Source organism: Pogona vitticeps, chromosome 1 (assembly GCF_051106095.1).
Source record: "Pogona vitticeps strain Pit_001003342236 chromosome 1, PviZW2.1, whole genome shotgun sequence".
NCBI lineage: Eukaryota > Metazoa > Chordata > Lepidosauria > Squamata > Agamidae > Pogona > Pogona vitticeps.
This window is the reverse complement of record NC_135783.1, coordinates 18,055,037-18,070,272: the sequence shown is the minus strand read 5'-3', so window position 1 is coordinate 18,070,272 and position 15,236 is coordinate 18,055,037. Positions and strand designations below refer to the sequence as shown.

General features: G+C 39.7%; 1 protein-coding gene across 8 annotated transcripts in view; it reads left to right on the top strand.

The window, feature by feature from the left end:
• SLC8A1 (solute carrier family 8 member A1) overlaps window positions 1-15,236 on the top strand; it is a 342,233-nt gene that overhangs the window by 178,935 nt on the left and 148,062 nt on the right. The gene's annotated exons all lie outside the window — the stretch shown is intronic.

Below are 15,236 nucleotides of genomic sequence, written 5' to 3'. Positions count from 1 at the left end.
CTGAGCTCTCAGGTTTATGTGGGGGAATAGGCTCTCGGGCTCTAACTGATTCGTGGTCGTGAGAGGATTTGCCTCTGGCCCATTTTGGCTAGAGACTTGGAGAATTTTCTGCATTCGTTCATAGCATACGGCTCGTCTGTCACTGTTGCCTGAATCACCTACAGTACAGCAATTTTCTCTGGGGGAACATTGCTGCAGCCACGCACCTGCTCTGCTCTTGTGGCACACTGAGGACTGGATTGTTCCTGTGATTTCCTACACCTCTTCTGAGGCCTGCCATAGAGACTGTGGGATGGGCGACATGGGGAGCTGTCCTTGGATGGGTCGGGTAGAAGGAGGCATGTCATATCCTGAGACAGCCATTCCTAAAGAGTCTGTGTCGCAGGAGTATTATGGAATGATTGGGGAGCACCATCCTTTCTGGAAGAAGGGGGCACTGGCAAGTTTCACTCAAACACACCCATCTTGTGCCCTTCCCACCCCTGAAAAAGGAAAGAGGAGAAAGTGATTTCCTCCTCCATGAACTTGTCCTAGCTGCAGATATGGGTCAGACTTTCTATAGTTTGAAAGCTGAACCCAGGCCGTGTTCCAGTGTGACATCATATGAGCTGAATTAACCACTAATAGAAGATGAAAGAATGCCTCATTATGTCTCAGCGTGAGCTTGAATTGGATTTCCTTGAGGATAAGCAACTTTCATTCTAATACACTCTAAAAATAGACATTTTAAAGGTTTAAATTGGAAGCATATCTCTCATTTCAGTTAAGGGGGAAAAAATCCAAAGCCTCTGTTGCTCAAAGCTTTAGAAGAACACTCCCCTGAAAATACATAGAGTGTGTGTGATATTTAAATAGTTTTATAGATGTCTAGATAACCGGTGTGGTATAGTGGATAGAGTCATGGACTAGGACTCCAGAAAACTGGATTTAAATCCCTACCTGGCCTTAGAAACTCACTGGGAGACAGAGAAATGGTAAAACTATTCCTTAAATAGCTCACCTACCTTCAAAGTTCTGTTAAGGTTGCAGTAAGTTAGTGGCTTGACCCCCATATAGCACATATAATTCATAGGATGGGTTCAGACAGCTTTAAGAACATGTGTCTGATTGCACCAGGAAGGGCTGTTTTAAGGGGAGTGATCTCTCTTAAACCAATTTTTCTGTCTGCCCAGAGATTCACTCTAGCCCCATCCCAAAAAGTAGAAGCCCTACAGCTGGACTAAAGAGGTTCCACATGGGCACTGAATAGGCTGCAATGTGTTTTCTTGTGAGTTGTGTGAGTCACTCTCATTGTAATGAGAGTGAAAGAGGAGAGTGCAAAAAACGGTCTGAAACTCAACATCAAAAAAACTAAGATCATGGCCACTGGTCCCATCACCTCCTGGGAAATAGAAGGGGAAGATATGGAGGCAGTGTCAAATTTTATCTTCCTGGGCTCCATGATCACTGCAGTTGGAGACAGCAGCCCTGAAATTAAAAGACGCCTTCTTCTTGGGAGGAAAGCGATGACAAATCTTGACAGCATCTTGAAAAGACATCACCTTGCCAACTAAAGTCCGAATAGTCAAAGCTATGGTGATGTATGGAAGTGAGAGCTGGACCATAAAGAAAGCAGACCGCCGAAGAATTGATGCCTTTGAATTGTGGTGCTGGAGGAGACTCTTGAGAATCCCCTGGACTGCAAGGAGAACAAACCTATCAATTCTAAAGGAAATCAACCCTGAGTGCTCACTGGAAGGACAGATCCTGAAGCTGAGGCTCCAGTACTTTGGCCTCTCATGAGAAGAAAAGAGTCCTTGGAAAAAACCTTGATGTTAGGAAGGTGTGACGGCAAGAGGAGAAGGGGACGACCGAGGATGAGATGGCTGGACAGTGTCTGCGAAGCAACCAACATGAACCTGACACAACTCCGGGAGGCAGTAGAAGACAGGAGGGCCTGGCGTGCTCTGGTCCATGGGGTCACGAAGAGTCGGACACAACTAAACAACTAAACACACACACGTGTGATTGCTGCGAAATAGATTGCACCAGACTGCTCTACAAGTGGTCCACATTGCATCCTGCTTCCTTGTGTGGTTACACCCTTATTCGTATATAGTAATGAGCAGCAATACTTAATGTTTTAAAATCAGTTTCGATTTCTGTGTGCATTTTCATTCTGACCTTTGTATTCTTCAACAGTCTGGTTGGTAGGATAATTCATAATGTGCAGTCAATCACATTGTTAGTTTCCAGATCCCTCTCTTGTAAGAAACATTTTCTTGATGTGAATAAAGTATAGATTAAAATTTGGAAGATTTTGCATTCAACAGATTCCTATCCTGCTTATTGAACTAAATGTATTCACATGGTGTGAGGAAAGAATTGGAAATGTCAGATCATAAAAAATATGAAAACAATTGCAATTATTGTGCTATGTTTCTACCCACATCTTTTTCAGCCAGAAGTGAAAAGTGACTGCCAAGCTTTGTTTTAATAAACCCTGCGCTATTCCTTCCTTGAAACAATAACAGGGAATATAAGCGCTGTTATCCTCTTCCAGATTATGTCATCATTGGGCAATATTGGAACAATAATTTATTTTTAATGGATGGGTAGTTTGATGCAAATGTTGGGCCAAACTCTGTACTGATAAATTTCCATGAATTAGTACAGGATTGGACTACCAAGAACTGAGAGCCGTAAGTCCTATTATCCTAGACACCTTGGTTAACTCTTTTAAAGACTTGCTTTTCTTAGGCCCCATTTTCTGTTCTTACAGCTTAGTCTTATATGTCTTGTCCCAGAAATAGGTCCTTATGCACAGATAAGTTCACATAGCACTACAGTCTCAGAATTTCTAGCCTTTGAAAATAGGAGGGGGTAATTTATTTATTTATTTAATTTATATCCCACCTATCTGGTCGGGTGAGGACCACTCTAGATGGCTAGAGCAACATCATTGAGTCTGGGGATCATTCATTCATTCATTTATTCATTTATTCATTTATTCATTGTATTTATACCCCGCCTATCTAGTCATTTCGACCACTCTAGGCGGCTTACAACATAAAGGATAACAAGTTCTAAAAAAAAAATTATAACAATTAATTAATTAAATGATTCTATAAGATGGGAAAAATAAAAATAAATCAAATAAAGAGGAAAAAAAGGAAAGAGGACAGGAATTAACTGGAAGGGAAGGCCTGCCTATACATCCATGTTTTTAGTTGGTTCTTAAAAGTACCCAGCAAGGGTGCAGCACGAATCTCCGGAGGTAGGTTATTCCAGTGACGAGGAGCCACCGCCGAGAAAGCCCGGTTTCTAGTTCTTTCTTTCCCTCCTAGAACCTTCTGTAGGCTGTACCTCCACTCAAAATGAAGGTGTGGTTTGTTTGGGGTTTTGTTGTTGTTTTGCTTTGTTTTTGTTAATACTGGTGACCAACATTTTTTAAAAAATCACACCTTTAAAATACACAGTCCAGACTTCTGTAAGTTAGGCCTGCAGGCCTAACACAGTTGGCATACATCTCGTTGGGAAATTACCACAAAATAAGAAGGTCCGTCCGTTTAGTCGTTTAGTCGTGTCCGACTCTTCGTGACCCCATGGACCAGAGCACGCCAGGCCCTCCTGTCTTCTACTGCCATAAGAAGGTAGTGGAGGCATTTGTTGTTGGTCACCAACATTTTAAGTTGCAGTGTTCACTTACAAGATTTTACATCAATTGCCTTATTCTAGTAGAAAAACTGGACAAGATTTTGGCCAAAAGGTCCTTAAAGAAAGAGTGCAATCCTCCTTGTTCTGGAAAAAAAAAAGCAAGCAAACAAACAAAAACCCACATCCTATTATTTGGGCAATTGGGGGTTCCAGGGACTGTAAAAACTGGGACACAGGTTTTGTGTCCAATCAGTTGCCTACCTTGATTTTAGATACTATTTCTAGCCTTATATTAAAGTAGATATATATACTTAATTTAATACTTTCTGCTGCTCCTGGTTCAGACTTTACTGTTTAGCTGTCCAGCCAGATAAGAGGTTACACAATCTACAAAGTCCAGCTTTAGGTTTCATTTAACAGAACAAAATGTATGATGATATTTATATCCTATCTTATATCCTATCAGAAGCTTGTGATCTTCTATCTGGATTGCTGACTGGATCAGTGCTTTCTTAGATGCTGTTGTGTTGGAGACTCAAGACCGTTTATTGGGGAGTACTGAAAAGTGAAAATGGGGATGTTGGCAAGGGATTATTGCACCAAGCAGTGTAAAAATCTGATTTACTGTATTTGGAACCTGAGCCAACTTCTGTTGGTCAGATTTAGGAAGTTTTCAGACTTGACGGAGCTCTATTCATCTTTTTTCCTTGTTCCTTCTATAAGCTGTAGCCAATCATAAGAAAGATGCAGTCTGACTTCTTTGTGTCTTTGAAGTGTGTGTGAAAGAGAGAAAGAGAGAAACCAGCTACTGTAAAAGTTGGATGTAATGAATGCTCTGATACACTAAGCATCCTTGGCATTCTTGGCTATGTTTAGCTCACTGATTACGGGTTCTGCTTGCTATATACAGCATGTTCTTCTCTCTCCCCCCTCTCCTTAATTAGCCAACCTCATCCACGTTTCCTGCATTATTATACTTTATTACATGACCGATATTTATTCTTGCTATCCTTATTTTCTAGAGGCAACCCTTATTGAACAAATTGTTTGTTCCTGGTACCTATCTTCCTATCTAATTATTGTCCCAGTTGCATCTCTGCCATACTGTTAGCCACAGTTCTGGGATGTATTGTTAACAAATATTAAAATGCACATCATTTTTGCTGCCGCTGTTGAGTTTTTAACATTCCTAGAGGTTGTGAAAGATCCTTTTTGACCTAACTGGAAGGAGGATTATGGGAATTTGTAATCCAAAACATCTATGATCAAAAAGTTGAGGAATGCTCTTGTAAAGGTGCCTTCTCCCAACTGCTGTTTTGACATCACAGGTGTTCAATGGGGTTCAGATCTGGACTCACTGCTGTCCATTTCAGAACTCTCCAGTGCTTTGTTTGTAACCATTTCCGAATGCTTTTTGAAGTGTGTTTTGGGTCATTGTCCTGCTGGAAGACCCATGACCTCTGGTGGGCATGCAGCTTCCTGACACTGGCCACTACATTGCACCCCAAAATTCTTTGGTAATCATCAGATTTCATGATCCTGTTCACACAGCCAAAGCATCCAGTGCCAGAAGCAGCAAAGCAACCCCCAAACATCTTTTAACCTCCACCATGTTTGATTATAGGGACTGTGTTCTTTTCTTTGAATGCCTCTTTTCTTTTTCTGTAAACACTGTCATGATGTCTCCCAGAAGGATTGTGGTTTTGTCACATAAGTTTCGGCATACTCCAGTCTTTTTTTATGCCTTTGTGTCCTCCTTCCTGGGTCTCCTACCATAGTGTCCCTTTTCATTCAGAGCGTGACGGACAGTGCGAGCTGACACTGTTGTACCCTGTGTCTGCAGATCAGCTTGAATTTGTTTGGAAGTTAATCTAGATTCTGTATCTACCATTCGAACAACCCTTCATTGTAATTTTTCAGTAATTTTACTCTGCCATCCATCTCCAGGGAGGTTAGCTATCCTGCCATGGGCTGTAAACCTCTTGATGATCTCGAGCACAGTGGACACAGGAACATTAAGATCTCTGAAGATGGACTTATAGCCTTGAGATTGTTGATGTTTTCCACAATTTTTTCTCTCAAATCCACAGAAAACTCTTTACACTTCATTCTTTTTTCCATGCTCAGTGTCACACACAACACAAAGGCTGAGTCAAATTTTCTCCATCTTAACTGGTTGCAAGTGATTACTATATTGCCCACACCTCCTATTTGTGACAGGCGTGTCTAAATACAAATTAAAGGAACATCACATGCTTGAAAAGCAATTAATTCTTACAATAAATAATTGTAAGGTGCCAATAATTTTGGCCAGTCCAGTTTGGGGTTTCTTTGTGGGATTGTATCAGATTTGACTTTTCTTCTCTTTTTTTGTGCTGTTGCAACACAAACAAAAGAAATGAACATGTCAGTACCAAAACATTTGCAACTGTCACAGTTTTCTGAGAGAAGGATTCTATTTTCTGGCAGAATTGCAAGGGTGTCAGTATTTTTGGCCATGGCTATAATATTGACTGAAATCTAGTATTAAGGGGAAACTTGATTAGATCCATTAAATCAGTGGGATTTCGTGAATGATCTCCTAGGTAAGTTCTATTTATTCAGATGGGCCTACTCTAGTTGTGACTTATTTTAGCTGCTGATTCCAAAGTATTATATATTATAGAAATTCAATCTATTTGCATATCATGCTTGTCTATTAAGATAATTCCTAGAGGCATTAGCTTGTGTCCCACTGATCCCTGACTGGGATGGAGGGGTGGCAGTTTGTCTAGTTGCATCTTGGTTCTGGAGCTGCCAATGAAGGAAAGCCTCCTGGCTTTTTCTGTGATAGCCCTACTGCCGAAATGTGCTATTCTTTTCAGAAAGCTTTGTTTTTCTGCAGTATTTCTAATTCCTTCTTAGTATGTATTCTGGTTCACTCTCTAGATATGCTGTCCATGCAACTCCTCTATAAGTAACATTGGCAGAACCTTTTGTAATATAAGTTTTAAGCTACAGTATTAGGCATTCAATTCTGTTGCCAAATTATAATCTCGTTACAGTATTATGTTCTTAATTTTATTTGTGGTTGTTACCCAGGAATTAGTGGTTACTTAGTTAGGAATACTTAAGAATTTTGTTCGGTTCACATTTATAAGCAAACTGATGTAATTCACACTTCCAACCACCTACTTAGAATACAGCACAGCTGTCCTTTGCTTCTCACAGTTCTCCAGATTTTGAAACAGAAATTTGAAATATAGTTCTCCAAAAATGTACAGAAATGCTTATGCACGTTTTTATCTTTAACAAGTTCAAAAAAGCACATTTTTCAAAACAGTTTTTCACAATAATAGAAGCACTTACTGTATGTACAGAAAGAAATTCACAGTCAGTGTGGTGACAGGATTGAGCTGATTTATGAACAGAGCTTGGAAAAGTTGCTTTGGAGATTATAACTCACAGAATCCCTCAGATCAGCAGTCCCCAGCCGTTTTGGACCCGCGGACCCACGGGGGAGCGAGCTCCATGCGTTGGGGGGTGGAGGCAGCCATGTGTGAGTGCAGTGGACATGTCATATTCACGCGGGAGCCCGCTGTGAGCATGACACACCCCTTGCATGAGCGTGACATGCCCACCGCACAGACGCGCCACGGCCCCCGTGCAAGCATGACACACCCACCACAGATGTGACACGGCCCCTGCGCAAGCATGAAACGCCCACCGCAGGCGCAACATGCCCACTGTACGTGCGTGGGGGGGTGGAGATCTGTGTCCGTGGCCCAGTTCCAGCAAGCCCACGGACCATCACCGGGCCATGGAACGGGGGGTTGACAACCCCTGCCCTAGATAGTAAGGTCAAAGTAATAGCTCTTCTAAGCTCACATTTTATGTTAATGTATGTGAACTGACATAGACATGATATTGAAAGGTGTGGTATAAGTATTTAAGAACCATCAGTAGGCATATGCAACATTATATCACATTAATAAGAAAGAGTTAATGTAATTTGCTGGGTGTCCCCTGATTCATTTTTAAAGTGTTGGAGAAGATAGATTGAGAATGTTTGACACCATTTTGTGCAGTCAGAACACTGGGACAGGAATGCAGTGATTCATATCCAGCTTTGAAATAGTTCAGATAATTATCTAAATCATCTCTTTAAGAGAAAATGTAACTTCTTAGATATTTTGTATCCTTATGCTCTTTTTATCTTCTAAGTGGCTTCTCTCCTCAGTTTTTATAGTGAGCAAAATGTACTTATTTTAAAAGAGTAGCTTCATTTCCAAAATCTACCTGATGCCATGTGGTGCTGATAACTAGATTGAATGAAATTGCTTTTTTACAGTCAAAGACCAGCATCAAATGAATAATATGGTACAGAACAGAACTGAATAACATGCAACATACACTGTACCAAACACTGCATCCATACAGTATATAAAACTTATATCACAAGTATCCAAAACAAAGAAAAATCAAAACCACTGAGTTATCAGAGAACTGATAGTTACTCAAGAAAGTTATTCAAGCTGCACAAAATCTAGCCACTGAATTGGTAATATGGAGGACCCGGTCAGAAAGAAACAATGAAATATAAAATTATTCTGATCTATCTTGGAATTCTTGAAAAATAGGTAAATGAAATTCCTGACAAATGTCCTATTAGAAGAAGGAGCAGTGCAAAAGAACATGTCCCACAGTTTCCACTTTGCCCATATCACAGGGACGTAAATGACCCTGATAGGGGTCACCCCTCTAGGAGCACAGAAGAAAAACGTTAATTCAGACAAGTATAAAGGCTTTCCTGATTTTGAGAAAAGTTAAATTAGCCAAATGGGTAGAGGACAAAAAAAAATTGCCTAAAGTACTACATTTCTTTTGCACTCTATATTAAGTGCTGTTAATAATTATAATAGTCTGAAGTAGTAAAAAGGTTACCATATGGCAGCAATGGTTCTAAGCTTTTTGCCCTGGAATTTCATGAGATAAAGGAATTTCCAAGATTATGAGAGGAGAAAGAAAACCAAATGGAAAGGCTTTAAAAGACTCCAGTAGTTATCTAGAAATACAGAGTCTTGAAGGAAACCTGGTTCTTAAAATGCACAGGTATGTGCATATGCACAGGCGTGTCTGCACACACACAGGACTGTTTCAAACACAAATAATCATGAAAGCATACTACTCTCCACAAGTAAATTAACCAAGACATTGTCTTCATCTAGAAACTTACTGTGTATCTGTGGTGGAGCCAGTGTGTTTGTACTCTTGCATGTTTTCCAACTAAGCTCAATGGCACAAAAATAAATTAATCTGTGCCCATACCTGCCTCTGATAGCCATGTTGAAAAGACCACTTCCTGTTTATGTTACACTGTAAAACATGATTTCTGCATGACAAGGGCCTTGGTGCTTGAATCAACAATGTCTGGCATGGATCTGGCTATGAATAATCTGCATGCCCATATTAGAGTTTAGAAACATTACGTTTTTGTGGACTAGAACTCCAGAATCTATCAGCTAGTGGCCAGAGGTTTCTGTATACCTTCACTTGAAATAAAGGATAGATTACTTTTTCTGAGGAATGAGAAAACCTTAGAAACCTAGTGTCCATTGTCAGAAAGCTGCATCTCCACCAGAGGTCATGGGTCTTCCAGCAGGACAATGACCCAAAACACACTTCGAAAACCACTCAGAAATGGTTACAAACAAAGCACTGGAGAGTTCTGAAATGACCAGCAGTGAGTCCAGATCTGAACCCCATAGAACACCTGTGGAGAGATCTTAGAACATCAGTTGGGAGAAGGCATCTTTCAAATCTGAAGGCCCTGGAGCAGTTTGCAAAAGAAGAGTGGTCCAAAATTCTAATAGAGAGGTGTAAGAAACTCATTCATGGTTACCGGAAGCAATTGATTTCAGTTATTTTTCCAAAGGGGGTGCTACCAAATATTAAGTTAAGGGTGCCCGTAATTTTGGACAGTGCATTTTTGGGTTTCTGTGCGGGATTGTATCAGATTTGACTTTCCTTCTCTGTTTTTGTTTTTGTTTTTGTTTTTTGTTTTTTGTTCCAATGCAAACCAAAGAAATGAACATGTGATTTCCAAAACATTTGCAACTGCAACAATTTTCTGAGAGAAGGGTTGTATTTTCTGACAGATTTGCAAGGGTGCCAATATTTTTGGCCATGACTCAAATAACTTCAAGGTGTTCTTCTATCCATTTTTTTCCTCCGCTACAACCTCCAGGACGTTAGGCTGAAAAGGGGGTGGTTGAAGTTTCAAGGTTCAGTGAAGATCATCCAGCTGTGACTGTCTAACCACTGCACCACAATAACATTTTCAGATCCATAGGATTCAACATCCACAGTTGGACTATATCTTCAAAATAAGCTGGAATAACCGAAACAGCCACAGAAACAGGCAACATTTTTAGTTCATCAGAAAGCTTCCACAGGGTGGAGGTATTTTTGATTGATTTCAATAAACATACAGTTGTGCCTCGCTTAACGATTGCCCCACATTACAACGAATCTGCTTTACGACAATCTTTTTGCAATCGCAATTGCGATCGCAAAACAATGGTCTAAATGGGGGAATTTCACTTAGCGATGATCGGTTCCCTGCTTCAGGAACCAATTTTCGCTTTACGATGATAAAAAACAGCTGATCGTCAGGTTTTCAAAATGGCCACCAGGTGCTTAAAATGGCTCCCCACTGTGCTTAGGGATGGATTCCTTACTATACAGGCACCGAAAAGGGCGGCTGTATGGAGGATCTTCACTGGACGGTGAGTTTTTACCCCATTGGAACGCATTGAACGGTTTTCAGTGCGTTTCAATTGGGTTTTTAATTTTGCTTTACAATGTTTTCGCTTAACAGCGATTTTCCTGGAACGGATTATTGTCATTAAGCGAGGCACCACTGTATTGGCCAATTTTAGTTTTAGGATATTTTTTTCTCTCGTGCACAAGGATGGCCATTTTATGTATCCATGATTCTCTGTTGGTCATTCAAATTTGGCATGTAATCATGTAGTTGAATGTTCTTAAACCATTTTAGAGATTTAAGCTATTACGCAGAAGAGAAGGCAAATTATAGCTACACAGTATGGTTCAATTATCTGAACTCTGTGTGAGTTCATTACGTTCTGAAAAAGTAACGAACTCATCCATTACGTTGAGAAACTCATTGAATCAGAGAATACAAAATGCAGCATTGCCTTCAAAATATCCAGTTTTGATGACACACAAAGAGAGCCTATTAGATTATGGAAAACCTAAAGCATTGTAAACCTCTGGGTCCTTAAAGAGTTAAGATAGAAAGCAATGTCTCATGCATGACTTGTTATGTGGGATGATAACAAACATGTGCATCAAGAGATAAATTACTATATATACCTTCACCTGGACTCTGTTCACCTGAATGATGCTGATCTGCACAGGCAGGTCATATTCATAGCATTCAGCACACAGTTATTAGATATGCCTCTCTCTTTTTGGCCATATGTCTGTAAAATGTGAAAATATTGTTCTAAGCAGATCTGAGTAAATATAATAACAAGCAGCTTGAACACAAGACAACAAAACTAAAAAAACAAGACAAAATTATTGCATGTCTGCTCCCAATTTCTAAAATCTCTGGAAGTGTTAAAGACCATATTTGTTAGTATTTTCAAAGTACTGTAGGGCCAGAGTACATGTGGTATTAAATGCACTTTGCATTTATTTCCCCCAATTGCAAGAAGCACCATCTGGAGAGGAAGCCTCCTCCTCAGAAGAAAATGGGTTAAATTCCCCTTCAATATCTGCAGCTGTTTTAGAAGTTAGCATATAAACTTTCTTTGACATTAATCAGATGTCTTCCCATTAATTGTGAAAATATATTTAATTGTATTTAACTGTGTCTTCCATTGATGCCTTCAATTAACATATTTCCTCATCACTGGAATCCTTGAACCACTAAAGTCAGGTCATAGTGGCATCTTTTTTTTTCTAGGTGAATTTGAATTTTTGATTCTCTTTTTCTAAGAGGGGAAATTTGCACATCTTGTAGGGTACTAATCTTTTTTGCCTCTGGTAATCTTAGGGTCTGTCCACATTGTGAAATTTGGTGTGATCCGGCCAGTGCTTAAAAGGTCCCTATCTTCAAAGCAATCTATTTTAATTCTTGGTACCCGTCAGAACAAAGAGCTATTTTCCATATCAAATGAATGGTCCCAAAAGAATTGCATGCCCTAGCCCTGTGCCAGATAGATATGGGCCAGCTCTTAAAGGGATTGCTTTGAGTAGAAACTCAGGTGGGCAAGTTCTTTTCTTTTCCCATGCCAAACAGTGCTATCAGGGGACTGTATATCATGACTGTATGCCAGTGTGGACAGGCTCTTAGTCCACTGCTTGGACAAATATACTCCAGAAGCAAAACTCTTCCAGGATAAACAAATTGTAGTTTCATGTTCCCTTGAAACACAAAAGTAGTCCAGAAAATCCCCACTATGAGGCATCGGTGAATGAAGATGCAAAAATAGGCTGCGTTGTGAAAACCTGAATGAAATCACCCTGCCTTGTGGAATAAAGACATTTGATGTCTTCCTTTATCCCTAGAATATTTAAAATACTGTAAGATAGTCTGGTCAACACACTTTCACTCTGTGTGTGTCTCTCACACACATACATACACACACACACGGGGGGGGCAGCTGCTCTTCTGGAAGTCCCCTAGAAGTTAATGACTAGAAATCCCTTGTAACAATGTCATATTTCAGCCACAGACCTCTGTCATCTCATCCGACAATAGCCGCTGGGTTAGCTTTCCTCTTTTTTTCATTCAAGAGTGCAAGATTGCTCTTGGGGTGGGAATATTATGTTTTCAGTGAAGGACGCTTTGCAAAATTGTCTACACTGTGATTTCACCATCACACATTATTCACACATGGTACACACAAAGAGATAAGCAAGCTTGGAACAGCGTGTGAGCATCTGCAACAACCCTATCTTTTTCGGCTCATGCGCCTCTAAGGGAAGAAGCTGCAAAACTTCACAAGGTAGAGTTGTTAAGTCAACAAGGCTAGAAGTTCACTTTCATGTTGAGAACAGTGTTAGTAGGTGCTCCTTAACTTATCATAATAGTCTTGAAGCAACTGACGGAAGGATATGCTTTGTTGGTGCTCCTGGTGTTTACCAGTCTTCAGTAACATTGAGCAAACACACTTTAGTGAGAACTGGCATAATTTAGTTGGCTAAAAAATTGTAAATTATTCCCTTCCAACCCCAACTCAAAATACCGGTGCTTACCTGATAACCCTAAAAGCCTTGTGGCCTAAATATATAAAGGAGAGCCTCTTCCCAGATCATTAAGATAAGACATTGAGAATGTTAGTATTTGGATTACAACTCTCAGAATCTCTCCCAGCCCAGGAGATTCTGGGAGTTGTAGTCCAAAAGCACCATTTTCAAGCTCTGATCAAACTTGCCAGTTATATGAATGCACTTACTGTATAATTGACAAAAGAGAGGATGATGATTATTATTATTATGATTATCATTGTCGTCATCGTCGTCATCCTTTTAAACTGGTGTATAGAGTTTTTCATATCTATTATGAATATTATGTTATATTATTATAAATTATATTGATTTTCATAGTTCTACATCCAGTTTGTGGTTACCTTGTTTGTCTTTTTTTCTAATATTCAAATATGGCACCATGAGAGCCAGTGTCGTAGAATGGTAGAGTGATGGATCAGGACTCAAGAGACCTGGATTCAAATTGCTCCTCAGCCGTGGAAACTCACTGAGGCAGTGATCAACTAGCATTTGAACATCTCTCATAATTTGGAAATCCTATTATGATCACCACGATCTAGAAGTGACTTGATGATACATAACAACAAATGCCATCTTGAGTGTTGGTCTGTACGCAAGGTACAAGTGTAAATAAAGAAATAAATAATAACTAGCAAGTTGTTTCCTTGTGCTGGATTTTTAATTTTTGTGTATGCCAGAAATCCATTCTGAAATTTATTTATTTATTTATTTACTTATTTCATTTATATCCCGCCTATCTAGTCAATTGTGACCACTCTAGGTGGCTAGAAGGTGCATACAGTAAAAGTTTAAAATAAATGAATAAATAACAATGTTTGGAATAAAGAATGATGGCTCAGGTTCAGAGTCATATCCTGCTTGAGCATACTTGCAACTGGAGAGGAATCTCTCATTCACAGCCCCTCCTTGTTTGCAGTAGCATGTTAGACTACAGCTGGAAAATTCAGTCTCACTCCAGTTGTCAAACTCACTGGGTTCCCTTGCATCAGTCACCGGATGCTAGCCTAATCTACCTCACCATTCACTGTGAGAATAGAAACTGGAAGTATGCCACCCTGTGTTGGTAAGAGCTTGAATGGATCAAACTGAGAGTTGTAATCCAAATACAGTATTAACATTTCCAAGCATTGGTCTTAATGATCTGGTTAGAGGCTCTCCTTTAGATATTCAGGCCCCACAGCTTTTAGGGTTATCGGGTAAGGCCTATCTATTGTGCTTATACTTTGGCTGACCCCCAGCTGAAAGTAAAGTTGACAAGCAGTCTAATAGTAATCTTCTGTTTATATTCCTCAACTATTAACATTTAGCATATTGTGATGCTGTCTCTGCCATTGAAAGTAAAAAGCAACTGTTAGTAGCTTTGTTTGGAGAACGAAATAAATAAGCCTTTTTCAGGCTGCCTTAAATATCAGCAAGGAATGGAAGTATATGCATTTCCCTAGGGACTCCACTCCAGAGATTTTAAACCACAACAGAAAAGGCCAGAACAAAAACGGACCTTGTATTCATTAATCTAAGAGCTCTTCTTGATGGACCAGACAATACAGTCTCAGATGCAAATCATAAAGCTCATGCAGGTTCATATCAGTGTAGGGAGTGTTTCAAATAACCCAGGTCCATGTCATTTAGGATTTAAAAGTTAATCCCAATAAAATGAGCCTGGAAACAAATATGTGGATGATGCTGCCGGTACAAAATTGGCATACAGGTACTCCTCACATAACGTTCCATTCCGATGACCAGGTCATTAAGCGAATTGGCCAGTAAGTGAGGAATAATCAACTGTACACAAGAGTCATAAATCACCTGCTGTAGAGCATGGTGAAGACCATAAGCACACATTTACAAGGGTCGTAAAAGTGAGGAGTGCCTGTAATGTGTTCTGAACAGCTGGATCACACAAGCATTTTTTCCTCCAGTGTTTTCCACCCAAGATGAAGTTGTCCAATTGCTTTTAAGGGCAGGCAGCCACACATAGAAACCGTGGCAGTAATATAGTTTGAATTCATTGCTTTGGTGAGATCTCTCATCCTTAGATATAGCTGCAGCTAATAAACAAGCCCAAGCTGGTAAAAAATACAATATATTTACATCGGTGCTTCTACCAATATTATTAGAAATCTTAGTGTTGATTAGGAGGAATTAGCAGAGAAAGGTATGAGTCATTGAAACATTTTGACTGAGCAGCAGCAGGTGCTGTGCTTCATCCTTTAATAAACCTTTACCTTCTTCATAAAGAATAATTAGAATCTTTGCAAAGATTTAATTGACTTACGTTAAAATTTTCTGTATTAAAT